Source organism: Chlorocebus sabaeus, chromosome 14 (genome assembly GCF_047675955.1).
Source record: "Chlorocebus sabaeus isolate Y175 chromosome 14, mChlSab1.0.hap1, whole genome shotgun sequence".
Taxonomy (NCBI): Eukaryota; Metazoa; Chordata; class Mammalia; order Primates; family Cercopithecidae; genus Chlorocebus; species Chlorocebus sabaeus.
In genome coordinates this window covers 10,134,741-10,144,978 of record NC_132917.1, presented here as the reverse complement: position 1 = coordinate 10,144,978, position 10,238 = coordinate 10,134,741, and the positions used below count along the sequence as shown (strand labels likewise).

The 10,238-nt window shown below is 46.0% G+C and overlaps 1 long non-coding RNA gene across 1 annotated transcript; it reads left to right on the top strand.

Annotated features, from left to right (window-relative positions):
• The first annotated feature begins 5,295 nt into the window (after window positions 1-5,295).
• On the top strand, window positions 5,296-9,076 carry LOC119627101 (uncharacterized). The gene is made up of 4 exons (XR_005243150.2): window positions 5,296-6,034; window positions 6,983-7,106; window positions 7,696-7,852; window positions 8,622-9,076. It is a non-coding gene; the product is annotated as an uncharacterized lncRNA (long non-coding RNA).
• Window positions 9,077-10,238: the final 1,162 nt, after the last annotated feature.

The window sequence follows — 10,238 nt, the reverse complement described above, 5'->3', positions numbered from 1 at the left end:
AAGCATATTCTTTTGTGTCTGCTCATCTATCCAAATGTTTGATGCCTTAATGATTTTATGACTCAGAATTGTTTATTCCTGCCTCCTGGGTCTCACTGCAGTCCCAGCGACACAGAGCAATGTACATTTTCCAAATGGGAAAGGCTCTTGTTGATCTGTATTTAATCTGATTGGCAGAGCTGAGTGGCTTCCTTCCCAGCCCCTTCCCCTTAGGACTGGGTGGTCTCAGCTCTACTCTGGATAACCTGGGGCCAATCACCTGCCATCTACCCACTTGTTCTCCCTTCCGCTTCCTTCCTCTCCCCAAGCATCACTGCAACAAGCCCCTGCTCTGCCTCTATTGTTTTCCTCTCTTTTGTCTTCCCAATTCCCAATTCCTTCTTTCTCCAATTATTTCTTACGGCTCTTACCTACAATTCATTTACACAAGAACAAAAATTCACATGGATGTGAAAAAGAAGTGAATCTGCATATTCTAGAATTTCAAATAAGGGAAATTCTAGGGTGGCAGGTACCACTCACTCATAAATTCAACAACTGATGAATGTTTACTGGGTGTCCATGGTAGTCCTGGAGATATCTCAGTGAGCAAAGGAGAGAAAGGCTTTTACCTATGGGAACTTAAAATGCAAAGGAGGATCCAGACCATAACTAACTACGTGAATAAATGTGAAATTGCTCATGTGATCAATGTCACAGATGAGGGGACCATGGCACAAGGGGGGCATTTAATGAGGGAGAGCTGATGTAGTCAGGGAGGTCAAGGAAGGCTTCCTGGAGGAAATGCCAAATGAATTAAACGATAAGTGTCATGAATTAGACAAAGAAAGAAGGGAAGGACCCACTCTATAGTGAAAACAGCATGGACAAGAGCCTATGTGGGCAAAAAAGATGGCACCCACGAGGGGCCAAAAGAGTCCAGAGAGGCTGGGGTGGGAGGTAAGTCAGAGAGGTGGGCAGGGACTGAGCCATGAAGACCTCTCTAACCTCTTAAACGTTTTTGTTTTGTTTTTCTCCCCAGGGTAGTGGGATACCATTTCACATTTTAAACAGTGGGGAGACTTTATCAGATTGCTATGCAAAGAGAGAGCCTCAGGTTCAGTGTAGAGAGCAGGCTGAGCAGATCAGAGTGGTTCAGGGGCTGGAAGGCCAATTGCAGGTGGTGAGCAAAACGCAGTGGTGGCTGGGTGGCCATGGAGATGGAGAGAAAAGGGCAGAGTTGAAAGAGATTAGGAGGCAAAGATGACAGGACCGGGGGTGATTGGATATGGCGGAGGTGAGGGAGAAGGGGTGTCAAGATAATGTCTATGTTTCTGGCCCAAGCGACTGTGGTCATCATCCCCTGAGGCCACAGCCCCAGGAGGCGCTGGACTGAGAGAGCAGATTGTGAGTTCGTTCTGGACATACTGAGTTTGAATTGCCTCTGAGACAGCCATTCCCTCTGCACACAGACCCTCTGTCTGAAACCTCTTTCCTTCTTCCTGAAGTACATTGGTGTGGAGCCCCTTTAGTGAGAGTCTCTTTGCAATAACTGCTCTCAGCTTTTGTGTATCTGAAAATGGCTTTACTTTGCCCTCATCCTTCAAGAATCTTTTGGGTTCTAGATTGTAGTCAATTTCCTTTGTATATCCAGCTTCCATTGTTGCTGTTGAGAAGTCAACTGTCAATTTGTTGTTGGTGTTCTGAGGGTAATCTGTCGTGTACTTGCTGCTTTTAAAATCTTCATATTGTCTTTGGTGTTCTGCAGTTTCACTCTGATGGATCTAAATGGGGATTTCTGTGAGAAGTCAACTGTCAATTTGTTGTTGGTGTTCTGAGGGTAATCTGTCGTGTACTTGCTGCTTTTAAAATCTTCATATTGTCTTTGGTGTTCTGCAGTTTCACTCTGATGGATCTAAATGGGGATTTCTGTTCGTTTATTCTCTCTGAGAATTGTTGTGGATCCTGATCTGAGGATTGGGGCCTGCCACATTACATGTCCCCTTCACCGTGTTATCTTCTTCTCGAACTCCAGTTAAACATGTATCAGAATTCCTCATTCCACCACCACCTCTTTTTGCCTCTCTTTTGTGTTTTTCGTGTGTGTGCCTGTGAACTGCTTCTATCTCCTTTTCATACTTCTCTTATTGCTGAGTAGTATTCCGAGCTATACATTCCGTGGGTACTCCTTTGCATAATACATGTTTAGGTGGCTTATATTTTTAGTTATGGTGAATAAAACTATTATGAAAAATCTTATACAAGTCTTTTTATGCAGATATATACATTTTCATTTCTTGTGCATAAATACCTAGAACTGAAATTTCTTTGTCATAGGTTAGATGTGTGTTTAGCTTTAAGACACTCTCTTGGCCAGGCACAGTGGCTCATACCTGTAATCCCAGAACTTTGGGAGGCCAAGGCAGGAGGATCACTTGAGATCAGGGGTTTGAGACCCATCTGGTCAACATGGTGAAAACCCTGCCTCTACTAAAAATACAAAAATTAGCCAGGCATGGTGGCGGGTGCCTGCAGTCCCAGCTGCTCCAGTGGCTGAGGCAGGAGAATCACTTGAAACCAGGAGGCGGAGGTAGCAGTGAGCATAGATTGCACCATTGTACTCCAGCCTGGGTGACACAACAAGACTCCATCTCAAAAAAATAAATAAATAAAATAAAATAAAAATAAAAAGGACACTCTCCAACCGTGTGTTTGTTTTCCATCCAGATCTCTGCCTCAGACATCCAAACTTCATATTCCTTGAAATGGAAGGTATCTCTCTCCCTTTCTGTATCTCTCCTCTTGCCTCATTCCCTGAGAAACTAGAACCAGAAAAGTAAAAGAACAGAGCTGTCCCCCACCTCCGAGGGTCCACAAGCATCAGAGGGAATGGAGAAGAGAATAATTCATCCAGTATGAGCTGGAAGTCTTCATGAGCCCCAGTAAGCTGGACTTGGGTCTGAAAGTGATGAGAAAACTCTGGGTTCTGCCCTAAAACGTGTTCTGACCTGGGGAGGAAGCTGAGTGGGACATACTGAGGGCAGTAGCCGCAGATATCATGGGCCCCATTCAAGCTGACACCCCAGGGGACTGTTCGCTAATCATCAATACTGAGCCCTCCTCGCAGCTCAGGCCTCAGCCCCTGCTCCACACCCCCTCCTCATTTCTCTGGGTCTCTGACCCCTGGCTGCCAGCTGAACTAGCCAGGACAATGGACAAGATTCAGGGTGAAGGAGACAGATTCTGAAGAGACGGTAAGGACAAAGAAGCCATAGGGAGCTGGGCGTTGAAAACAAAAGTTTGCTAGATTCGAAGCAGACCACGTGGGGTTGCTTCTAACCACTGCGTTTGACTTTGCTCACACTATGCCTCGGCTGATTTAGGGCTGTAGCTTCTCGGGACTACTAGGGACCATGCCTATGCTTCCTGTAGGACCCCATAGGACCCACCCAAAGTCTGCACCTGGCTGGTCTTGGCAATGCCTGTTCAATGTTAGTGGCACATGACAACATCTCTGACCACATCAGGAGGGGCCGTAGCCTCAGCATTCAGAGCCACCCACCTTGGAAGAGGAAAAGGGGCCCTGAGGCTTGGCTTCCAGCCACAGACTAAGTATCTGCATAAGGCAATTGAGAAGATGTGGCAATGAGTAATTAAACAAATTAGTCAGTGCAGACGTCTTCACAAAAGCCAGGCAGAATCAATGGGGCGCCTATGCATTAGCGTCCTGTCCCTAATGGCCTCGGCTGCTCCCGGCTAGCTGCTCCTCTGAGAGCAAACCACAGCTCCCTGCACCCAGGGCTGGGCACAGTGCTGAGCAGGGCTGGCGGGGTCACAGCCAGCGACTGCAGAAGCCAGGCAGGCTGCTCCAGTGGGCTCCATCAGAGACTTGGCTGCTCCTCTGCCAGTGGACAGAGTGGCAGCTGCCCACCAACTGTTCCTCCCTCTCTTCCCCATTTTCTCACACATTCCTGTCCCTGGAGTCTCCTTCCCTGCTCTCTTCACCTAGCTGATGCCTAGGTATCCTTTAATACTCGCCCAGCATCACCTCCTCCAAGAAGCCTCCTCGGATCCCACAGGTTGGATAGGGCCCTTTTCTGGACTCCCACGCCCACCACGGGTCAGTCTCCCCGGGAAGCTGGGCTCTGCTTTTGGACGAAGCCAGGCCCCAGGTGAAAGAAGTCTATCTTCTGCTTGTCTCAAGCACAGGGGCTCTGTCTCAATGAGGGTAGTTGGGATGCAAGCAACAGAAACCCACTCTTGGGTAATTTTAGGGGAAGAGAAGAGTATGCTAGAAGGCTAAGGCATGCTCAGAAAATCACAAGGACTGCTGAATGGCCTCACCTAGAACAGGGATCAGGCAGTTCCAGGGCTCCAGCTAGCAGGAAGTACCAGCGGTCTCTGGGGGTGCACTTGGGGGAGAAAGGCACAGCCACCATTTGAGTCTCTGTGTCATCAGCCCAAGGCTCAGACTTCAAATTCTCTGGAGAAAGAGATTGAGGGTCTGAGTTAACCATGAGCCCCATCCCTTTGGTCGAGGTGGAGCCAAGCTCCATGTCTGGTAGACCCTCACATGTATGTATGTATGTATGTATGTATGTATGTACGTATTTATTATTTATTTATTTATTTATTTATTTATTTATTTATTTTTGTGAGACAGAGTCTCACACTGTCACCCAGGCTGGAGTGCAATGGCACAATCTCGGCTCACTGCAACCTCCGCCTCCCGGGTTCAAGTTATTCTTCTGCCTCAGCCTCCCGAGTAGCTGCAATTACAGGCTCACACCACCATGCCTGGCTAATTTTTGTATTTTTAGTAGAGATGGGGTTTCACCATATTGGCCAGGCTTGCCTCGAACTCCTGACCTTGTGATCTGCCCACATCAGCCTCCCAAAGTGCTGGGATTACAGGCGTGAGCCACCGTGCCTGGCCAACCCTCACATGCATTCATTCATTTACCCCTCAGGAACAATCTATGTATAGGTGCCACTATTATTACCTCCCACTTAACAGTTGAGGAAAGCAAGGCGTGGGAGGTTAAGCAGCTTGCTTGAGGTCACACAGCTAGTGGGTGGCAGTTGGGAAACAGGAGCAGCCAGGCCAGCCCCTGACCCATCCTTAAGCTACACGGCCCCTGGGATGGTATGCTAAATGCGTGAGTGTTGAATGAGTGAGAGAATAAGCTAGTAAACTGACAGAAGGTTGGCTTCTCTCGAAAACAGCTGCTTCCTGGTGCATTACTGCTTTCCGAGCCAGATGTGGGTGGGTGTTTGGCCCTGGCTGATGGATGGCTGATATTTCCAGGGGAGAAGAAAGGATGGAATACCTGTCATTGCTGAGGTAATTATTTCTCCCTTGCTGGCCTTTCGGCCAAGCTGCAGCCTGAACAGTCACTGTTCTTTCTCCAGCATTTGCAGCAAGAGCTTAGGAAAAGAGGAGGTGGAGAATCTGTGTTGTTCTGGATGGTCACAGAGGAAGACGCAGCTTTAGAAAATGGGCCAACAGCTGGGCACAGTGGCTCATGCCTGTAATCCCAGCACTTTGGGAGGCCAAGGCAGGCAGATCGCTTGAGCTCACTAACAGAGCAGGAGCATCACCATCTTGGACAAACACTGACATTTTAAGTTCCTCTTGATTAAAAACCACCTAAATCCACCCCAAAAACATCAGCCTGTGGCTAATGTCAACATGATCATAAACCACAAATGACACCTCCAACCAGAAACATGCCAACCCGAGATAATTTCCCTGATGACCAGAAACCTTCCCACCCCAAAATAAAACTCTCCTCCAATCAGAAATATTCCCAACCTGTGATAAGCTCTCCCTCCCTAAACCCGTAAATACCCTTAGTCTATAAGAGAGAACGCTCCTGGCAGAAATCAGCTAGAAGCCCCTCTCAGGTTTATTCTCCAAAATAAATCTGTCTTTGACTATAGAGCTGCTTTTCATGTTTCTTTCTTCCTTCTTCAGGTCTTACATTTGGTGCTGAAACCCAGGACATTCCAAGGAAGGGCTCCAACATTCCAAGCCACTGTCCTTACATGCAAGGTATGTAGGAAAAGTAAAACATACTTTTGGTAGAAAGATTTCAGGGAGGCATGAGAATGTGGATTTTTGCCAAGTTTAAAATGTTAAAGGATTTTTTTTCAGTTGGATAAAATAAAAATGAAGGTTTGGGCTAGTTGTGAAAAGTTGATTTTAGAGGCAGTTCTGTGTGTAAACATATTGACTAAAGCTAACGGGGTATCCTCCAGTTTTTCTGTAAATTAAATTTTATTAAAATAAAAGCACAGTGAGTTTCTCTTAGAGCACTAACCTGCTCTTTAACAAAAACTGTAAAGGGTTATAGAAAGTCTATAAAAATCTTACCTTGTGGTCAAACATTAAAATTGAGTAAATACATCTATAAGGATTTATTAATTGGGTTTAACATTCATAGTACACTAATGTAAAGGCGAAATTTGGCTTATTTGGTATAAAACTTATACAGAAAACATTATCAAATACGAAATGGTGTTTGGCTTTCTTTGGGCTATATTTGTGTAGATATGTTTTTGGTATGTGTTCCAAGGTTGTAGGAGACTCCTACAATCCAGATATGTTTTAGTGTATATTATCAGTAATAATTATAATTGTTACGTTAAAATTGTTGTGTGCCACGTAGGTAACAGATTTCCTTGTCAATTGTGTCTTTAACTGTGGCTACCCTAAAACTTTTTGTCATCCATGAACAATTGTTGTCTTGTTTTGGTCCTCTTTAGCAGGTGGTTTATGACCAGCTATAAAGCTCTGGCAGGTGCTCTTGAATGCAGGTTTCTGACAACTTTGGAGATTGTGACATTAGAATAGAGGAAGGACGTTCAGGACTCTTGAAGAGCTGAATGTTCATTGATATCAGGCAGGATGGGAACTGACCGCATGAACTGAACTAATAGACTGGAGTGATCTTTTTGATGTTTTGCTCAGAATATTGCTGGTCCTTTGTTTGCTTTTCAGAGTCAAAGAGACTTTTCTTTTGAGCTATCAACAGCTTTTGACAGTTTGATGTGCTCCCATGAACAAAATTTGAGGCATGCTTGTTTCTCTCTGCCTGGTTTTCTCCAGAGTCTGGAAATTACCTGTGAGTATTCTTACATTATGGCAGTACAGTTATAGGCTGGAGTGCAGAGGCACGATCTCAGCTCACTGCAAGCTCCGCCTCCTGGGTTCACACAATTCTCCTGCCTTAGCCTCCCGAGTAGCTGGTACTACAGATGCTTGCTACCACATCTGGCTAATTTTTTTGTGTTTTTGGTAGAGACAGGGTTTTACCGTGTTCACCAGGATGGTCTTGGTCTCCCAATCTCGTGATCTGCCTGCCTCAGCCTCCCAAAGTGTTTTTTTTGTTTGTTTGTTTTTTTGAGACAGAATCTCGCTCTGTCTCCCAGGCTGGAGTACAGTGGTGCGATCTTGGCTCACTGCAATCTCCACCTCCCGGGTTCAAGCAATTCTCCCTGCCTCAGCCTCCAGAGTAGCTGGGATTACAGGCATGCACCACCATGCCCAGCTAATTTTTGTATTTTTTAGTAGAGATGGGGTTTTGCCACGTTAGCCAGGCTGGTCTTGAACTCCTGACATCAGGTGATTTGCCTGTCTCTACCTCTCAAAGTGCTGGGATTACAGGTGTGAGCCACTGAACCCAACCAAAAGTCTGTTTTCTTTTATGGCAGGACACAATTGGAAGAGCTGGTTGTTTTACCAAGGCTTTGACAGGAACGGTGTGCTTTCCTTTGAGGAATCAAACTTGACTTGTGAAGCCAGTGGAGCCCTTGGATGGCAGGCCTCATATTTTGTGCACACGGTCCCTGTGCAAGATTCTGACCTGAGGTAAGTAAAAGAATGTCACGTTCTGACAGGCCAGGAACCCCAGGTTATCTTGGAGCCTCAAGAGGAGAAGAATTCACCCAACTCATAGGTATTTGATGGTGCAGTTCCATGGCTGGGCCTGGCTTTAAAAAGGTCTTATCTCAGATTTCTTCCATGGAACAGAGATTTATTGCAGCCAATTTAAAAGGCCTATGTAAAAGTAATTATTCTTGCTGCACTTTATACAAATAATCCGGCCCACAGCCACATGCAGTGGTTCACATCTGTAATCCCAACACTTTGGGAGGCTGACACGGGTGGATCACCTGAGATCAGGAGTTAGAGACCAGCCTGGCCAACATGGTGAGACCCCATGTCCACAAAAAATACAAAAATTAGCTGGGGATGGTGGCGCACGCCTGTAATCCCAGTTACTCAGGAAGTAAGGCTGGAGAATCACTTGAACTCAGGAGGTGGAGGTTGCAGTGAGCTGAGACTGGGCCATTGCACTCCAACCTGGGCAACAAGAGTGAAACTTTGCCTAAAAAAAAAAAAATCGATCCTACCATGATTTGTCTTTTAATAAAAATGGAAAACTGGAGAGAGACAATTGTGTTTCAAAAACTATAGCACACCTGTTGTTAAATTTCAGTATTGCCTGAGGTTTTTAAATTTTTATTGTTTTCTACACTTTGGCTTAAATTCTAATTTTTCTGGCTACAAGTCTCAAAATAATGTTTTCAATTTTTCCTTTTTCTTCTCCTTCTTTCCCTTTCTTTTTTTTTTCTAGCTGGAGATCACTATAACCTAAGCTGTGCTTTCTTGAAGCCCTGTGAGCTGAAGATTAGGTGTTTCAGAGGGTGCTGCCTCTGGGCTGCCAAGGTAGAGAGTGCTACCAGGAAAAAATCAACCTCTTCCACTCCAGCACTGTGTTCACTGTCCCATAACAATGACGACCCTCTCTCAGCAGGAAGTAGATGGAAAGAGCATACCGCCCCTCATCCTTTTATAACTATAGAATCTGGATTGACAAAGCAAGAGCATCGCCATTTTGACAAACACTGACATTTTAAGTTCCCCTTGATTAAAAATCACCTAAATCCAGCCCAAGAAAACATCAGCCTAATGGCTAATGTCAGCCTGACTATAAACCACAAATGACACCTCCAATCAGAGACATTTCAACCCTGAGATAAAGCCCCCTCTGACCAGAAACATTCCTACCCCACAATAAAACTCTCCTCCGACCAGAAACTCCAAACCTGCGATAAGCTCTTCCTCCCTAAACCCTTAAATACCCTTAGTCTGTAAGAGAGAATGCACCTGACCAAAAAAAAAAAAATCGTCCAGAAGCCCCTCTCAGGTTTATTCTTCAAAATAAACCTGTCTTGGACTGTTGAGTCACTTTTTGTGTTTCTTTCTTCTTTCTTCAACTCTTACACTCAGGAGTTCAAGACCAACCTGGCCAACATGCAAAACTCCATCTCTACAAAAAACACAAAAAAGTAGCCAGGCCTAGTGGTGCACACCTGTATCCTCAGCTACTTGGAAAGCTGAGGCTGGAGGAATGCTTGAGCCAGGGAAGCTGAGGTTGCAGTGAGCCAATAGCGCACTACTGCACTCCAGCCTGGGAAACAGCATAAGACCTTGTCTAAAAAAAAAAAAAAAAAAAAATGGGCCAAAGATGGTGAGACCCAGCTTGGCGGCAGGGTCTCCCAGCTCCCGTGAGCTCAGTTCAGGGCTTCTTCCAGGATCAGAACACAGACATCACTGTAAACATGGAAGAAGAAGGACTTTGGAGGAGATGTTAGTTAGTCCACTTCTGGAGGACCAGAAGTGGAGGACTGCCCTATCCTAGACCACAACGTTCTCTGATGATTGTCCTGCTGAAGATGCACCCCATGGATGGGGCTCCCCTGAAGTCTGTGCACAGCCCCAAAAGAGGTATATGTGGTACATACAGGGGAGAAGCAGGGCCTGAGACAGAGAATGGGCCCTGGGGAGGGAGGAGGGTTTCCTCCTCCTTTGGGGGTGTGATTGTTGAGTTCTACACCCACAACGACAGAGCGGATGTGCTTAGGAGTGTGCTTATGGGGAGGGAAACCTGGACCCTAACCCATTGGAGGCTTCCATGGTCAGACAGGCAGACAGGCCCAGCAGGACCCAGGGCCTGGGAGAGGGGCCCCGTCCACCACCAGCGGTGCTGAAAGTCTGAATGTCCTTCCTCCCAGAGCCTGGGCCTTAGAGAAGACATGGCCAAGACTATGCTGGGCCCTGGGAAACCCTAAGATGGGACAAGCAGGACAGCAGGTAACAGACACTTAGTTCCTGCATGGGAGTGAAAATTAGAATTTGTTGGTCTTTAGTATTGCAAATGTGACTTCATCTTCAACTTAAAAGTTGAAAG